The 15,768-nt window shown below is 38.9% G+C and overlaps 1 long non-coding RNA gene across 2 annotated transcripts; it reads left to right on the top strand.

Moving 5' to 3' along the window:
• The first annotated feature begins 2,991 nt into the window (after positions 1–2,991).
• Positions 2,992–13,511, top strand: LOC108640070. Of its 2 annotated transcripts, XR_001920922.2 has the most exons (4): positions 2,992–3,083; positions 5,619–6,480; positions 7,641–7,760; positions 10,832–13,511. It is a non-coding gene; the product is annotated as an uncharacterized LOC108640070 (long non-coding RNA). The 2 variants fall into 2 exon arrangements; XR_001920923.2 differs by lacking the exon at positions 5,619–6,480 and having other exon boundaries at positions 3,002–3,083; positions 10,832–13,506.
• The last annotated feature ends 2,257 nt before the right edge of the window (positions 13,512–15,768 follow it).

Here is a 15,768-nt window from a genome sequence, read left to right as displayed (position 1 = left end):
AGGATTGCACAGCCCTGTGGTGCAGAGTTACAGAGACAGAAGGAAATTCAACAATGCAAAGGCCTGCAGTTATAAACAAGCATTTTGTTGCTGGAGTCAGGGCCCTATTACATAAAGTTGACAGTAAAGAAAAAGGCAAAAGCTGTATGGTGAATAGTAAGACAATAATACGGTGCCAAAGCAGGTACCACTAGGGACCACCAGGGCTGCTCATAGGTAACGCTCTGCTCTTCACTTCAAAAAAAGAATCAAAATGTACGGAAAGTTGTTGGGTTTACACCCCCAGCCTTACCCCTTTTAAAGGGGGAAAGGGATAAATAATATCAAATTAGAAGTTTGCAAGCTCAAGTACCAGTGACACAGATAGGCATGGACTAAAATCTTGATTTGAAGAATAAACTCATGTTTGTTGGATGAACCTGAACTTTAGGAATGCCTCGGTTTAAGCCCAGATCTCAAACCCAGGAACATTCAGATCTGATGCTGCACTCAAGCCTTGTACATCTGACTCTGTTTCATCCCATAAAATGAGAAGCAACATAAAACAGGCCTTAAAAGACAAGCTGCTCCATTCCTGCAGTGCATGAACAGTTTATTGATTAAACTTAGAGAAAGGCAAGATTCCTCTCCCAGCTTGACCCGAGAAACAGGCAAGATGAGTCAGTGAGCAGGATAGGGGCCTATGCAGATACTGAATGCAGGCTCTGAACAGCCTGCAAAGGGATGCCCACTCCCTTTTGAATGAGAAGGTTCCTTATAACCTAGGTGTGCCTTTATCCACACTCTCCCTATCTGGTGAACACTCTTTCTGGAACAAACACCTGTATATCAGACAGCAATGTTGGAACACTATTCTCCTGGTTTACTTTTTCTTATTTTCTTCATCCTTTTCATGAGATTTGTGTTCTAGTTTAGAAATTGGGAATAGCCTTCTCTGTCATGCTCACCAGAACAAGAGATGAGCAGATTCCTACTTCCAAGCATCTCAGTATAAACAAAAAGTAAGCAGGAAGATTATTACAAATGTTTGGGGATTTTCCTCTGCTTCTAGACAGGTGATAAAAGCAAAATGCAGAGGCTTCAGTAAAGACTGTGAAAACCTTAAGCAGCTCTAGTCCAATTGGCTCCATCCATTCTGGAAAGCATCCAGCTGGGAACAGTGAGAGGAGAAAAGAGGAACCTAAAGTCCATAAATGGAGAAACTACAGTGCCTTTGCCAAGTCCTTGCTTTCAGGTGGACTTTTTACCACACTGAAGGTAAAGAAGAGCTGACAGAAACGAGCCCTGAAGTACGAACCTGCATTTAACTAAACTGGTCACCAGATGTCACTGTCAAATGCACCGAACACAGCAGAGGAAGAACTATCCCTGTCAGGAACCGTGGTCAGCCCCGCTCAGCACCCCCAGCTCCGACTGCGTCCTCCATAGAGAACCAGGAAACATCAAAGCCTGGCTTGAAACGGTAAAAAACTTGCAGAATCATATATCCATTAAAGAATTTGGACATTGACTGTCCCGGCGTTGAACGCAGATCTCAGATTAGGTGGAATTTCCCCTTTCTCGATGTCAAGCATTAATAGCTGGTAGAAGGTGGCTTATACACACCTTACTAAATGTTTGAGCTTCGCTCTACACGTATAAAACTTGGACCTTTAACCAAGGTTATACCATTCTAAGCACCATAAAAGCCTCTATTGAAAGGGTATCTTTACAAATGTAAATTAAACTGTATCCTAATGGAAATGCTCAGTAGCAGCTACAACAAAATCACTTTTACCATATGCACTTCATGGGAAGTTAGGACAATTAAATTTCTTTCCTCTCTGAGAGAGCATTCTGGACAACTCTCTTGCAAAAGTGAATTTTTAATACCATAATGTTCACAGTTCTTGTTACTGCTTTTTACTCTGCATTACTAGCTGGAAATTTTAGTTTTTTGGTTATGAATGTGATTCCCGTGGTACTTCCTTTCTAGCAACAAATTTCTTGTGGGCCTATTCCAGCTGAAATAAGTAGTAATTTGGGGTATTTTTACTTTAATAAACCAAGCAAGAAGTTTCTTGGGGCTTTATCTTCACTTTTTCTTTTCCCCTAACAAAAGAAAGATTCCTTATGTTATATTAAACAGTCTTTGATGGTTTGCTAATATAAATACACAACAGACAGAAATTTGGCCTTCCTTTGTGTAACACTGGAGCTGCTTTTCTGTCCCTCTTTTTTTTTTACTTCTAATGAATTTATAATATTCTATTTGCCGCATTGTATAAGCCATCAGCACAGCATAATAAACTTCATGGAGGTATATGGTTATGGAGGTCGCTAAGGGACACCTCTGGGTCTCTATGGGATGTTTTGGGGCATCTGTGGGGTACTGGGGTGCCCTTGAGGGGTCCCTGCAGGGCAGCGGGCTGTCCTTGAGGGTCCCTGTGGGTCAGTGACAGGGCGCTACAAAGCCCTCGGCAGTGCTGACAAACCCGGCTCTCTTTTATGCAAAAAACCCACAGATAGGCTGCCCGCCAGCGGACGGAACCGCGCCCCTTTATGCAAATATAGCCATCTATGGCAAGCGTGTCACGGGGTGGTGAAGCCGCGCGCTGAAGACGAAAAGCGGCGGGGGGGGCGGGAGGAGGCAGCGCTGAAGCTCCTGAGCTTTGGAGCCCCCAAAACCGGCGAGATGTCCTCCTGGGTCCCTCGGTGTCCCCGGCAGTCCCTCCATCTGTCCGCCCAGCCGCTGCTTGCCGCCGTTTCTCTGCCTTCCTCCTCCCGGCCGCCGCGCTCTGATTGGCCGCCGGCGTGAGGCGCCCGCGGTGCTCCCCCATTGGCTTAGCTCTTCGCGCGCCTCCGCAAAAGTCGGCCGCTTGATTGGTCAGCCACTGGCGGCTCCCGACGCTGTCCAGTTGCTAAGGGCACGCTGATTGGCTGAGCGCCGAAAACCCGGGAAGGGACCTCCCTGCCCAGTGGGCGGGGTGTGCTGGGGCGCGCGGCGCGCTGATTGGTCCCGGGCGGAAATGGGAGGGGAGCGACCGAGGTGATATAAAGGGCGGCGCGGGGCGGGCCGCTGCGGGGTGGTGGCGGCGGGCAAGGTACGGTGGAGGTTAATTACCAAATGTAATTAATTAGTAAAATTAATAAGTTACCATCGCTCGTGGGGTTGACTAAGATACTCATTAAGGCGTTAGTTGGCGCCGCGGAGGGTTTTGAGGCGGCTTGGGAGCTTAGTCGGGGAAATCCGAAGGGGTTTGGAGCCTGTTTCGAGCCCATGGAGTGACTTAATTCGTTGCCTTAATTTAATCCATTGAGGGAATAATTTAATTACTTAATCGATTAATTGGTATTAATCGCGGCTGTTTGGGGGAGCTTTGAGTCTTTTGGGGGGTTTCAGGTGTTCTGAGGGGGTTTACGGCTAAAAACGCCTTTTAACCCCCGGTTTTCCTCAAGTTAAGGCGAATTGCCTCAAATTTTTTCAATTACAGGCAACTTTTACCTCAGGTTCTTTCATTCTGATTAAATTTGTTCCGTTTAAATGCGGTTTCAGGGCTTTTTTGCCCCAAATTTCTCTTTTAGACGCTTTAACTGAATTTCTACCCTAATCAAACTAATTAACCCTAAAACTTAAATGTTTATTAATTAGTTGAAATGCAGTTATGAGCATTTGGGGGGCTTTTTGGTGCTTTCTTGAGGCGTTTCAATGCCCAAAGCACCTTTACCCTACGGTTTTTTAATACTACTGCTTTAATTTATTAATATTAATATTAATTCAACATTTATTTAATTTGGGAGGATTTCTATGGGGGTTTGAGTTTTTTTGGAGGCGTTTTTGAGGGCAAAATCGCCTTTTCATCCTCCCCTTTCTTAAATAACTTAAATATTCTAATTTATTTCTATTTATTCCATCTTAGTTTTATTTAAATTCTGGGGCTTTTTGAGGTGTTTTTGTGGCGTTTTGGATCTTTCCTGAGGCATTTTGGTGCCCAAAACACTTTTTAATCCTTTCTTAAATATCACCCTAATTTTTCCTATTTATTCCTGTTTATTCACACATAGAGTTGAGAGGGATATTCATATTTACTCAGGGCATTCTAATGCCAAAAGCACTTTCCAACCCCCCCTTTTTTAAGTATAACTTAAATATCACCTTACTTACTCATATTTAGTCAAATATAGTCAATTTTATTTGAATTCTAGGGAGTTTGAATGGATTTTGTGTCTTTTTTGTGGCATTTAGGATGAAAATCACCTTTTCACCCTCTACGTTTGCTCAATAATTTATATATTGCCTTTATTACTCAAGTTTAGCCAATTATAGTCAATTTTATTACATCAGGATTTTGAGGTGTTATTGGAGCCTTTTGAGGTTTTCTTGGTCTTTTTTGAGGCATTTTAGAACCAAAATTGCCTTTTCACCCTACCCTGTCTTTAAACAATTTAAATATTTATATTTATTCAAATTTAGGATTCCAGCAAATGAGTTGCAAGTTCTTTTGTGTATGTGTGTGTTTATGTTGTGTGTGTGTGCATGAAAGTCTGTGAAAGTCTGACTTCTTTATTATTGTAGTGGAATTACAGTATAAACATACCAAAATTTGTAATAACCCAAGTGGCTAGAACTTTCAGAGTCAAGATAAGAAAAAACCCCCAAGAATAAAAACCACTAAAAAAAGTGCAGCAGTAATCAACACAAATCCTATTGGGCTAAAGAAATCCCTCAACAGCTCTGGAAAAACCATAATGCCAGACTAAACCAGCTGTTGCAGGGTGGATGTAAAACATACTAATTACTCCAAGTATAAAAATACATTTGTTGCCACTGTCTTCTGAATAATCTAATTTTAGACAAATATCGTACTTCTATTTTGGAAGACCAAACTAAGAGTTAAGCAAAAATTTGTGTTTTGTGGATTTTCTTTAAAATTCTCACACAGGGGATGAGTAATCTTTTAAATAATGAGTGGAAAAGAACCAAATTTTCCTTATGTTTGATAAATATGTTAAAGATAAGAACATTGCTGGACTGTCAAGAAAATACACACAGAGTTATTATGAATAAATGAATTGTTTAATGGATGACATAATAAGAAGGAATATTTCTTTTTAAAACCTGGAACTAAATTACATGCATAGATCAAAATGGATGAGAAAAGTACCTGCAAGGCCAACCTTGCAGTTGCCACAAGGGTGCAGTGGGGAAGCAGAGAGCACCGATCCTACAGGAATGATAGCAAGGGAAGGCCAGAAAGAGAAGGCATGTTCCAGCACTGTCTACCCGGTTAGGGATGCCTGCCAGCCCCCCAGCACCACTGCTTATTTGTAGCAGATTCCCCCCTGTCCTTTGACAGGGAAAAGAGCACTGCTTTTGGATTTGCCATTCACTACATTTCTGCTGCAGATTCAGTCGAATGTAGAGTGTTATATCTTATTATACCATGGCAGTTAAATACATTAGAATTTTGAGGACCTCTGTCAGTGCATCTGTGTGCATGTGTGTACCTGTTTGAGTGCTCTCTGCTGTGATACCATACCAGCCAATCTGAGTGGATTTGGATGAGACAAGGAGTATTTCTCTATATTATCATGCTGGTCCAGGTTTAAACTCATCCTAACTCAGTACTCTGGCTCAGGTGGAGAGCAAACCAACTGCCTTACGACAGTCATCTTCAGTTTGGTAGTGGTTTGTGACCCAAGAAAGGATTTTCCCACTGACTGAGCTGAAGTAAGAGAGAGGAGCCTGTCCTGAAGCTTATGGTAAGTGAAAAAACCTCCAGGTGATCTCCGTGAAAAAGACAGCAGGTTTAGCAGCCAAGGATGATGATGCAATTAACTGATACTGGGTAAAGAGGACTAGCAAAATAGTTCCAGTTCTCTGCTCTGAAATGAAATGTCATACTGCAATATGGCAACTGGGTAAAGGATCACATTCAATGTCTAATGACCTATGTCTTGCTTGTCAATAAAGTACTTGAGCAAGTAGTAGCTCTGCTTCCTTTGTTGATTGCAGCTGCTGTGTAGTGCTCACATTGTTGTAGTGATAGCCCAACCTTTCAAATTCCCATCATTCCTGTTTTTCTGCTTAGGATTTTTCAGCCCCTTGTCCAAATGACTTTTGTAATGATTTGGTTGTTTAGTTGGTGAATTTTTGTGGCTGATTTTATCAAGTTTTTAGATGCATTTTTTATATTCTACACCAAGCTGCTGTTAGTAGCCCTTTGTGTAGCAAAGCCTCTATATTCTGGGCTGAAAAACTATTATATTTAGCAGTACCTTCTTCTGCAGCACAGTTTTCACCTGGCTCACTAATAAACCTCTGAAAGCCTACACTGTCAAAAACACTTACAGACTTTGAGTTCCAAGGAGGGAACATGCCAGCTCTCATTCTCAGAAGGGTCAAACTCAAAGTACATCCAGACTTTCATAGTCACCTTCAGTCACCCCTATACATAGGGTCTGAATGCATTTTCAACATGAGATTGTCACCTGCAGGAGGTTTGTATTTCCTTTATTTTTTTTACTAAAATTGTATCAGAAAGCATAATACTTTCAGTTTTGAGACACTGGATGTCTTACACTACACTATAGACCCTCTGCATTTCTTCAACCAGACCTGTACAGTAATTCCCTGATTTTATCAGTTGCACCACTCATATGGTCACTCTCACAAACTGGGGAGCCTGAATAGCTGAGGATCTTAAAAGTTTCTGTGGAAATGTGAAATGGGAGCTGATTCCTTTCTTCCCTCTTAATGCCTTGAGTATTTTAAGGCAACATCTACTTGTCTGGAAGAAGTAGCTTTAAAGTGATCAATTTTACCTGTAAATATTATACAGATGAAATCCCAGAAAAGAGTCTTTATAATAGTGGAAGAAATGAAGGTGGTGTAAAAAGAAAGCCACAAAGATTATCTGAATGCTGGAAAAAAAGCCCCACTGTGAAGGACAGAATGAATGCAATTTGCTAAGCTTATCAAAAAAGAGTTTGAAAGGTAACTTGATTGCAGCAGAGAAGTGCTAACACACAGAGAACATACCCTGTATTAAAAGTCTTTTTAACCTCAGGGAAGAGAATATAAGCAAAAACAAGAAAGGCCCTCTGGGCAAAGGTTGGCCCCCTGTCCTGATAATTTCCAATGGGGAAGCTTAGGGTGTGATATTCTGAGAAGATATAAGACAATCAGACTCTAAAAGAAAGGCAGTGAAAGCTACCAAGGGAGGTGAATTTTTGTTTTATTACAAAAGGGTGTGCTAGTTATTATGGGAAGAAATTCAGGTTATTAAAAAAAAAGATACCAGGAAAAAATATTCTGAGACTGAAATACACTGCAGTCCAGAGACATCTTCCAAAGGGAATCTTGGAAGCAGAAAAGCCTTGTAGTTTCAAAAGTGGATTTGACAAAGCAATAGAATAGGTCCTGCATTTTTAAGCTGGCTAGCAGAGATTTTTTCCAGCTGTAGCTTCTATGTGTCTGTGTTCCCTACCTTCTCTTTCCCCAACAGATGTTCTACTCCTCATTAAATAAGGAAGTATCAGCACCCTTTACTGACTGTTCCTGAGTTTTCACTTGTAATTTGACCCCAGATTTAAAGTACTGCTGCACTGCTTTGCATCTATTTCACTGAAATAAATTCTGTGTATTTTTTCCCTTTGAGGTACTGTTCCTGCCCATGGCTCAGCAGAGGGGAAGGAAAAAATGCTACCTGCAGTTTAACAGTTCTGTGAATGAAAAAACTTACTTTTAATGCACATCTTGCAACCTGGTAGGACTCAAGGTGTGTTTTATTAATTCTGTTTAATATCACACACTGAAGTTTGAGGCACCAATGGCAGGCGATTGATTTTTGTAAAAGTAGTTCCCATATCTCTAATTTCTTTACAGTCTTTCTTTGTACACTGTCAGATTTAGATGCAATTCCCCCTCAAACATTAGGCTGGAGTCATTCTTCATCTTCCAGGGTTAACTAATCCATCATTAGACCCATGCAGATCCACATGAAATGTTTGCTTTTAAAGCCAAGCTTTCTTACATCAGGTTTTGACATTTTATTCTCTTGGACAAGCTGATTAATGGTGTCAGCATTGTTCATTTGCTTTGCAATGCATACTGAGCAGATGTTATACTGGCTTGTTGCCTCACGCTGAGCATGAAGAGGTAAATCCTGTGAGACCTTGCTTTTGTTAGCAGGTCAGTTACCAAAAGGTCAAATAACGTCCCTTAGTCTGTTTTATACATAAATATGATATTGATTAATTTTAGATATTTTGATTCAGTTATTCTGGGAGGGGCTTTCTATTAGAAGGACAGGGCCAAAACCTGACATGTCAGACTAGGCGAAACGTCTGCTGACTGTAAGGGTATTTTTTTCTGTGAGGGTTTCCAGGTTGTGAGTTGCTCTCATTATAGCTTGCATTTTTTCTCTCAGGAGGCATGCAGGCAAAGCCTGTAGGGAGACCTAATGTCTTCTCATCAAGCCAATGGGATGTAAAAAAAGAATGTTTCAGGCACACAAATCCCTCTTTAGGTATGAAATGGAAACCACAAACTTCATGCTCAATACAGAATGAGAAGGGAACTTCAGAAATTAACCCACTGAAGTAGGACTACAGCTAGTAGAAGAGAATCAAGTGCATTGATATAGATTTCAGAAATAAGACTTTGCCACAAATTTCGAGTCAGATTTCCCAAAGCTCAGGAAGTATTCAGAACCAGAGTTTTTGGGCTCTTGTCACATAATTTACAAAATGGAGGCTGTAAGCTTACATTATCTGTTGCCCTGGGACAAAGATTTTGAATATTCTACTCTCACTGAGAGAAATAGAATTATTACCTTTCTACCTTCTGAAAATCCAATGGAATTATTAATTTTATTTAATTAACGAATGTATTAGTTTTATATGTACATATGTACAATTGTTAATATATCAATTTGTTAATTCCCATGTGGGGTGTTGCTTTTTTCCCCTCCAAATTCTTTCTCCATCCTAGCCAGAAAGAAGAAAGAAAATCGAAAACATACACATTTATCCCATACAGGTAAAACTTAATCTATTTCAGTGGATTCAAAATATGAATATTCACAATTTTATCAGGTCTTATAGCCATCTGTAAGGCTTAAGGCCTGGATCCCAACTGAATCTCTACTAATACCCAGTATTGAGCCTTAAAAAGAGGTTTTATAAAATTATTTTTAGTATTTGTAATATTTAAATACCAGAAGTATTATATTATCATTTTTATGTAAGCTACTTCAGTTAGAATGGTACAATTATACTGACACAATTCTGCTGGTCTGGAAAACCTCTTCCTTTATAACTGTTCTTGTCCCACAGGTTCCTAGGAGCTTGGTTATTTAGCTTAAGCTGAAGAGAATGGATTCAGCTCTTGAGGTCCACAGTTCACTGTCTGCTTTTGAAGGGCATGATTAATATTTAATTCAATATTTCATTCACATCTCTAAAAAGACAAATATAAGTATAGTCTGTATGAAGTATATTTCCCGATAATTACATGTAGATTGTTTATATTTCTTTCCCTAAGCATAGATACCCTAGCTACTTGCATGTTATTAAAATAAGTCTTTCTCTGTCTTAATAACCAATACGTTGTAAGCCTGTTGCTTTAAACTGTTGAGAGTTTATATGCACTAAAAGTAACAAGGCTTTTACTTATTGAACACCTTTAATATCCTGTGTATCTTTCCCTGTGTAAGCTGAGTCTCAGTTGTGACATAAAGTGGTTTCTAACCGAAATTGCCTTCCAGTTGACTGCACCCTTCCCCCTGAATGAGAATTTGCAAGCCAGAAAGCTACTGAAAGGTCAATGAATAGAGAGAAAAAGCCCCCTGAACAGAATGACAACTGTCCAGTCTTACCACTTCAAGTTACTGACTCCCTTGCTGTCCCCATGCATTCATTTGCATAACAGAGGTGATCATCTGGCCTTCATTTTGGTGAATGTAAATCACTACTGAAACATAAAATACATCCAAGAGAACACACTGCACGCTGGCATAAAAATGAAGGGGCTAGTGCTGCCTAGGATACCTGAGGTGACAAAATAAAAACATCAGTGTACTGATTGGTTCTCACTGTGACAACTTGCATGAGAGGCTACAGGAGGTTTTCATGGTCTTGGTGAAAGAAGTGCTTCTTTTAGTTTACCTCCTTTCTCCCATTGCTGTAAAATTGTTTAAGAGACTGGACCTCATACCTCAGTATATAACTTGCCACTAAAGCCATGGCCACTTTTGACACCCTCTTGGACTGGACTCCCAACAGGAAGATTTCTGCTTACACTGAGATATAATCGTGTACTTAGTGGCCACCAAACCTAATGAAAAGACCCTTCTGATCTGCAACATCTCACTGATCCATTCTGCTTAAAATATATTTCCAGTTTCTCTGGAAAGAAACTATTTTCCTTCTCAGGAAGCAGCTGCAGGATTTATCCCTAATATTTAGAAATAAACTGAAAAGCACAGACTAAGCTCCTACTCAACCTTTTTAACAAGGATTCCCTACCTTTTATTTTTGCTAGAGCAGGCTAGGCTGCCATGCCTCTCTCTCATTTAAAAGAACTACTGGACATACACACTCATTCCAGTACTTCCCAGGAAAATGGCACATCTGTGTTGCTGTGCCTCGTCTCAGTAACCCTGTCAGTTAATTACTGCTCTAACCTCCTAATGTTCAATATGGTAATTCTTTCCCTTTAAGTTTGCCCAGAAGATATGATTTAGTGAACCTTTTCCTTCCCATCTGCTGCAACTGGCTGTCCAGATTCTTCAGGAGTCTCTCCAAATCAGTTACACTAACATTTGTATAACTCGTATCTCATTCACAGGAGAGACTGGCACGGCTAAGATTGCAATTCCTCCAGCAACTCACATCTTTCTCATGAAGTCTTGTCTGAGGAATACTGGGGCATGTGTCAGCAGAGAAGCTGTGGTGTTGCACTTTAACAGGGGGGTATGTCATTTGTGCCTCATATGTCTGAAAATGGAAAGGGGTTAGGGAACTGAGTATTGCCAGTCACAAAGTTCAAAAAAACTGCTAGGGCTGAAAATGCTGTTTTACAAAGATGTGGGGTCAGGGAGTGCAAGTCTTTCTTCTATTTTTTGTGTTCCGGTTGATTTGGGCCATCTTTTTAAATTATTTCAACAACCATAAGGGCCAGAAACTTACTGTTTTGTAACATCTTTTATGTCTCTCTCTTTTTTTTTTTAGTTTGTATTTTGATTCTTGAAACTCTTCATAAAGCTTGAATTTCATATAGAATAGCCCTATTTCTTCTTTAAATTTGATGATATGCTCTCATTTTCATGTATGTATTAGCCAAGTGTAATATTTCTTTTAAAGCTTTTAATATTTTCAGGCTTCCTTCCATTTAAAATTATAATTCTCTGCTATGTCAATTAAATACTACACCAATTTTCTTGAAGTTGAGTAATTTTTGCCTTCAGTTCTACCTCTGAATTTCATCAGCACCAGTTAGGGCTGTCCATCAGCAGCACATTACTTAAACCTGTACAAAAAATATCCAGCTTTTTATCATTAATCTGGTATTTCTAGAATATATTTCTACATTTCAATTCTTCTCTTTTCACTACAATTTGTTTTACTCATCACTAATGTGGTTGCAGCTCAACTCAGCTCAGTTTGCTTCGCTGGGACTACATTCAATCAGGAAAAAAATTCAGGCTTGTCTCCAATTTCTTTATCTGGAGGAGAAAGAGCTGGTATCAGCATGTTCATACCCTGATTAACAGTTTTAAGAACAGACAAAGTATAAACACTTGAAATAAATTAATTTATTTGCTAAGGAAATTACCAATCTCATCTGCATCTATTTCTGAAACAGAAGATTTGTTTGAAGTTCTTCCTTTTGGATCTTAGCTTCCAGACATTGTCTTCACAAATCCCAGGTTGGAACATCATAATCTCCCCTCAAGGTTCTGTTTACATCTGAGGCTCCCCTGTAGACAGCATTAGGTACAAATACATTAGAACTTAAACACTAAGTTGTTCTCTGACACTGATGTGTGGACATAGTATTTATCTTTAGATGGATAGAGAGGCCTGAAATATGTGACACTTAATTCCTCTCTTTCACCTTGGTAAGGATAAAATAAAGGGTGCTATTAATTATTTTCCTTATTTCATAAATATGATCTGGTCTCCACAAGCATGTAAAAAGAGCTTCATCTAAAATTTTTCTAGGTAGCACTGGTCAATTAGATTGGAAGCAGAAATCAGTGTAAATCAAATCATAATTTAACCTGATACAGTGACTAAAGTAATTCAGAGGCAAGAACAAATAAGGGTGCAGGCAGAGAAAATGTCTAGAACATTATAGGCAAGATACAGAATTTGGAGGAGGTGCATGTCATGAAAGATTGTTTCAACTTGGGCTTTGCATAAAAGAAGAAAAGCTAGAAGAGAAAACTAAAATCCTGACAGAAATGCAAAATTTTGAAGAGAAGGCAAAGAACAATACATTAACCATAAAACAGAGATAAAATGTATGGAAATAATTGAAGCAGCAGACTCATGATTCCTGATGCATCAAAATAGATACAGACTTAAGTCTGTATTCCAACAGAAGCTAAAGCCATGATTAAAATTTTGCCTGTGTTTATGTGCTTAATTAATCCTATAAGTAATCATAGTCTCCTCCTTCAGCTTTCACTGAGCCGTAGGATTCACTGCACCCTGGGAATTTAGATTGCTCAATACTTCGAAATACTGCCTTTATTTAAGTCTACCAAGCCCACAGTTACAAGATACAATTCGTCTTTAATGTTTTTCTAACAGTTTTTACTTGAAGGATCTTAGTAGTACTGGGCATTGATCCAATAAACATGAACTTGTTCAAAGGCAGAAGACAGTATATGAGATCCTCCCTAATATTTTCCTTCTTTATTTTACCCTGTTTAAATAAGCAAAAAATAGCTTAATTTTTTCCCCAGCATCCATGAATTGTTTCACATATACGATGCAGTCAAACTGTAAAAGAAAATTGCTCTTGGAATTTATGCTACCATTTCCCCCTGATAATGACTTTAAAAAGTAAAATTAACAGATTTTCTTACCAAAATAACCCAGAAATAAATGTTAAATGTTTATTCTCTTTTAAAAACAGAAACCACTTAGCAACCAAATAACTCTGGAGTGTCAAATAAATGTGCTTTATTTACAGTCATGAGGCTTGTATCTGAAGTGAATTAAAAATTTATCTTAGGTCAGTACATCATGGTGGTTTTGTAAATGTGTTTCTGAGGACAAGACTAACTACACCCATTGATGTGAATAATATACAATCAATACCCATTTTCCTTTCTAAAATAATGAATTAAAATCCATCTGCAACTAGGACTTTGTTGTTATTCTTAAAAAAGAAAATCAGCATAGTAGGCAATTAAAACTGGAACAAAGAAAAAAATGAAAACAAAGAGAGGAGGAGTAGAAGGATTTTTACTGAAAGCTATTACAAAAACCAGAATTCCCAAATGAGATGAAAAAGAGTAGCCAAGAGCAACAAAAGATACATCTTAAGGTCCAGCTCCTGCAGTCTTTTAGTACTACACATTTAGCTCATGCCACAGAGCAAGCTGCAGGATTCTGAAATGTTTGCAAGATCAGACACCAACCATTCAGCTTGGCTGTAGGTTAGTAGTAACAACAGTTACTACAATAACATTTGAAACACCATGTAAACTCCTGAAGTTCCAGAGATGTTTCTATTCTCGAGAACTAACGATAGCTTAAATTACGATTTTTCATGTATTTTCTTTAGATTTTTAATTTAAAATACTATGGAACCATTTATTAAAAGGTGTTTTCCAAGAAGCAGGAGGAAGAACTATAACTTTTTCAATAACAATTTCTGTTTAATTCAAATACTTTTAATAATTAAAAAATAATAAGAAAAGGGTGGGGGTTTGTTCGAGTGTTGTTGTAGCTGTTATATTATAAAGCTGTATTTCAGTGAGTAATCCCTTTAAATACTCTGAAGCCTGGACAAATTTAGAGATGGCATATTTTTTCCATGGCATATTTTAAACACACCTGCTGAGCTGGGTTCATGGGCAGGACACTGGATCTATCTACTCTCAGGTAAAACAGCTGCCTACCCACAGGACTTAAAGATTTCGTTTAATATTAAATGATCCTTTTAGAGTGGCATCAAGACATCCCTGTATTATAGTGAAGAAGTTTGCATGTTCTGTATATCTGATGGATAGTTCACTGAGTCCAAGAGCATTTAAACCAACACAGCTTCACAAGAACATAGGAGGAACTAAAATAGAGCAGATGACCTTCTTCAGGTCCCTCAGTCTGAAATGAAATTTATGCATAATAAACTCCATGTTACTGCTAGAAAACATTTTGGCTAAAGAAAATTCTGCAGTTACTTTAGTTCTGAGTATTATATGCTTAACATTATTTTCATACCTAAGCATGACATCTGAGCAAATTGCAAGACCTAACCTACTGGACATTTTGGAAAGCACAGAGTTAATGTGCCATAGTGAGGCATTTGGCTCTTGTTTGCCTGGCATTAAGACCTCTTAATTTATCAGCCAAATTTGACTATACTACCACTGTAGCTGTAATCTAAACAACCCTAAGAATATGCTAATTAAGCAGATTGCTAGCAGATAGATTCTCTTGGCTGGAATTCTACCATAAGCAGTGAAATTTGTTTTCTGGAAAAAGAGGTAGAATTATCTAATAATTCAGTGAATTGCAGAGAGAAACTGTGAACCTGAATATAGATCTGGACTTGCTCACAAGTGAATATGTGGTAACAGTGCTAGTAATAACCTTCAGGTGTCTGCTGACATCAAAAAGGAGACATATGTCCCTTAGATGCACATACAGCACTTGTACTAGCTGGCTGGATGGGCCTTTGAATTCTGTCACAGAAAAAATCTAGACCACGTGTTACGTATCAAGATTCAAGGGATAAGAAAATGGAGGTGCTAGCAAAGATCTAATGTGTTAATACCATGAAGGAAGTCAATAATTTGTCTCCTTTAAATGCATTATTCCTTTTCTTTGAGTTCAGAAGAATCAACCTTTTCAGAGTAAGTTCTTATTTCACTTAGAGAACACAGATAAGTAACTACAGAAACTGGAAAGCTGAAATCTCTTTTGCTTATTTAGAACATCACCTTTGCTTATTTAGAACTACGGGAATTTCTTCCATACATTACATATTGCCTTAGAATCCTATAGTCATAAGTGAGGTCAGAAAGGACCTTCAGGGGTTATCTAGTTCATCTCCTTCCTCAAACAGGTCTAATCAGATCAAGTTGATCAGGGCCATGGCCAGGGGAGTCCTGAACATCTCCAAATATGGAGATTCTACAACTGCTTTGAGCAACCCCCGTGTTTGACCATTCTCATGGTATTTTTTCCCCCTTTTATCTAGAATATGGAATTTACCATGTTGCAACTTGTGTCTGTTGGCTCTTGTGCCATCATCGTGCACCTCTGAGAAGAGGCTAGTTCCATTTTCCAGTCCTGTCCTGCAGTCAGGAAGTTGTAAGCAGCAACAAGATCTTTTAGCATTCTCTTCTCCAAGATGAAAATATTCCAGCTGCCTCAGCATCTTCATGTGCATTGTGTTCTGCAACCTCTGGCTGTTTTGGAGGCCTTTTGATTGACTCTGTCCCATGTGTCAATATTGTTCTGTACTGGAGGGAGCCCAAAACTGGTCACAGTACTCAGATGAAGTCTCATGAAAGATCACTTCCCTGGCCCTCTTGTTAATAC

Source organism: Manacus vitellinus, unplaced genomic scaffold, assembly GCF_001715985.3.
Source record: "Manacus vitellinus isolate BGI_N305 unplaced genomic scaffold, ASM171598v3 scaffold_28_pilon, whole genome shotgun sequence".
NCBI classification, from domain to species: domain Eukaryota; kingdom Metazoa; phylum Chordata; class Aves; order Passeriformes; family Pipridae; genus Manacus; species Manacus vitellinus.
The sequence above is the reverse complement of the archived record's forward strand: the minus strand, read 5'-3'. Positions and strand labels throughout refer to the sequence as shown.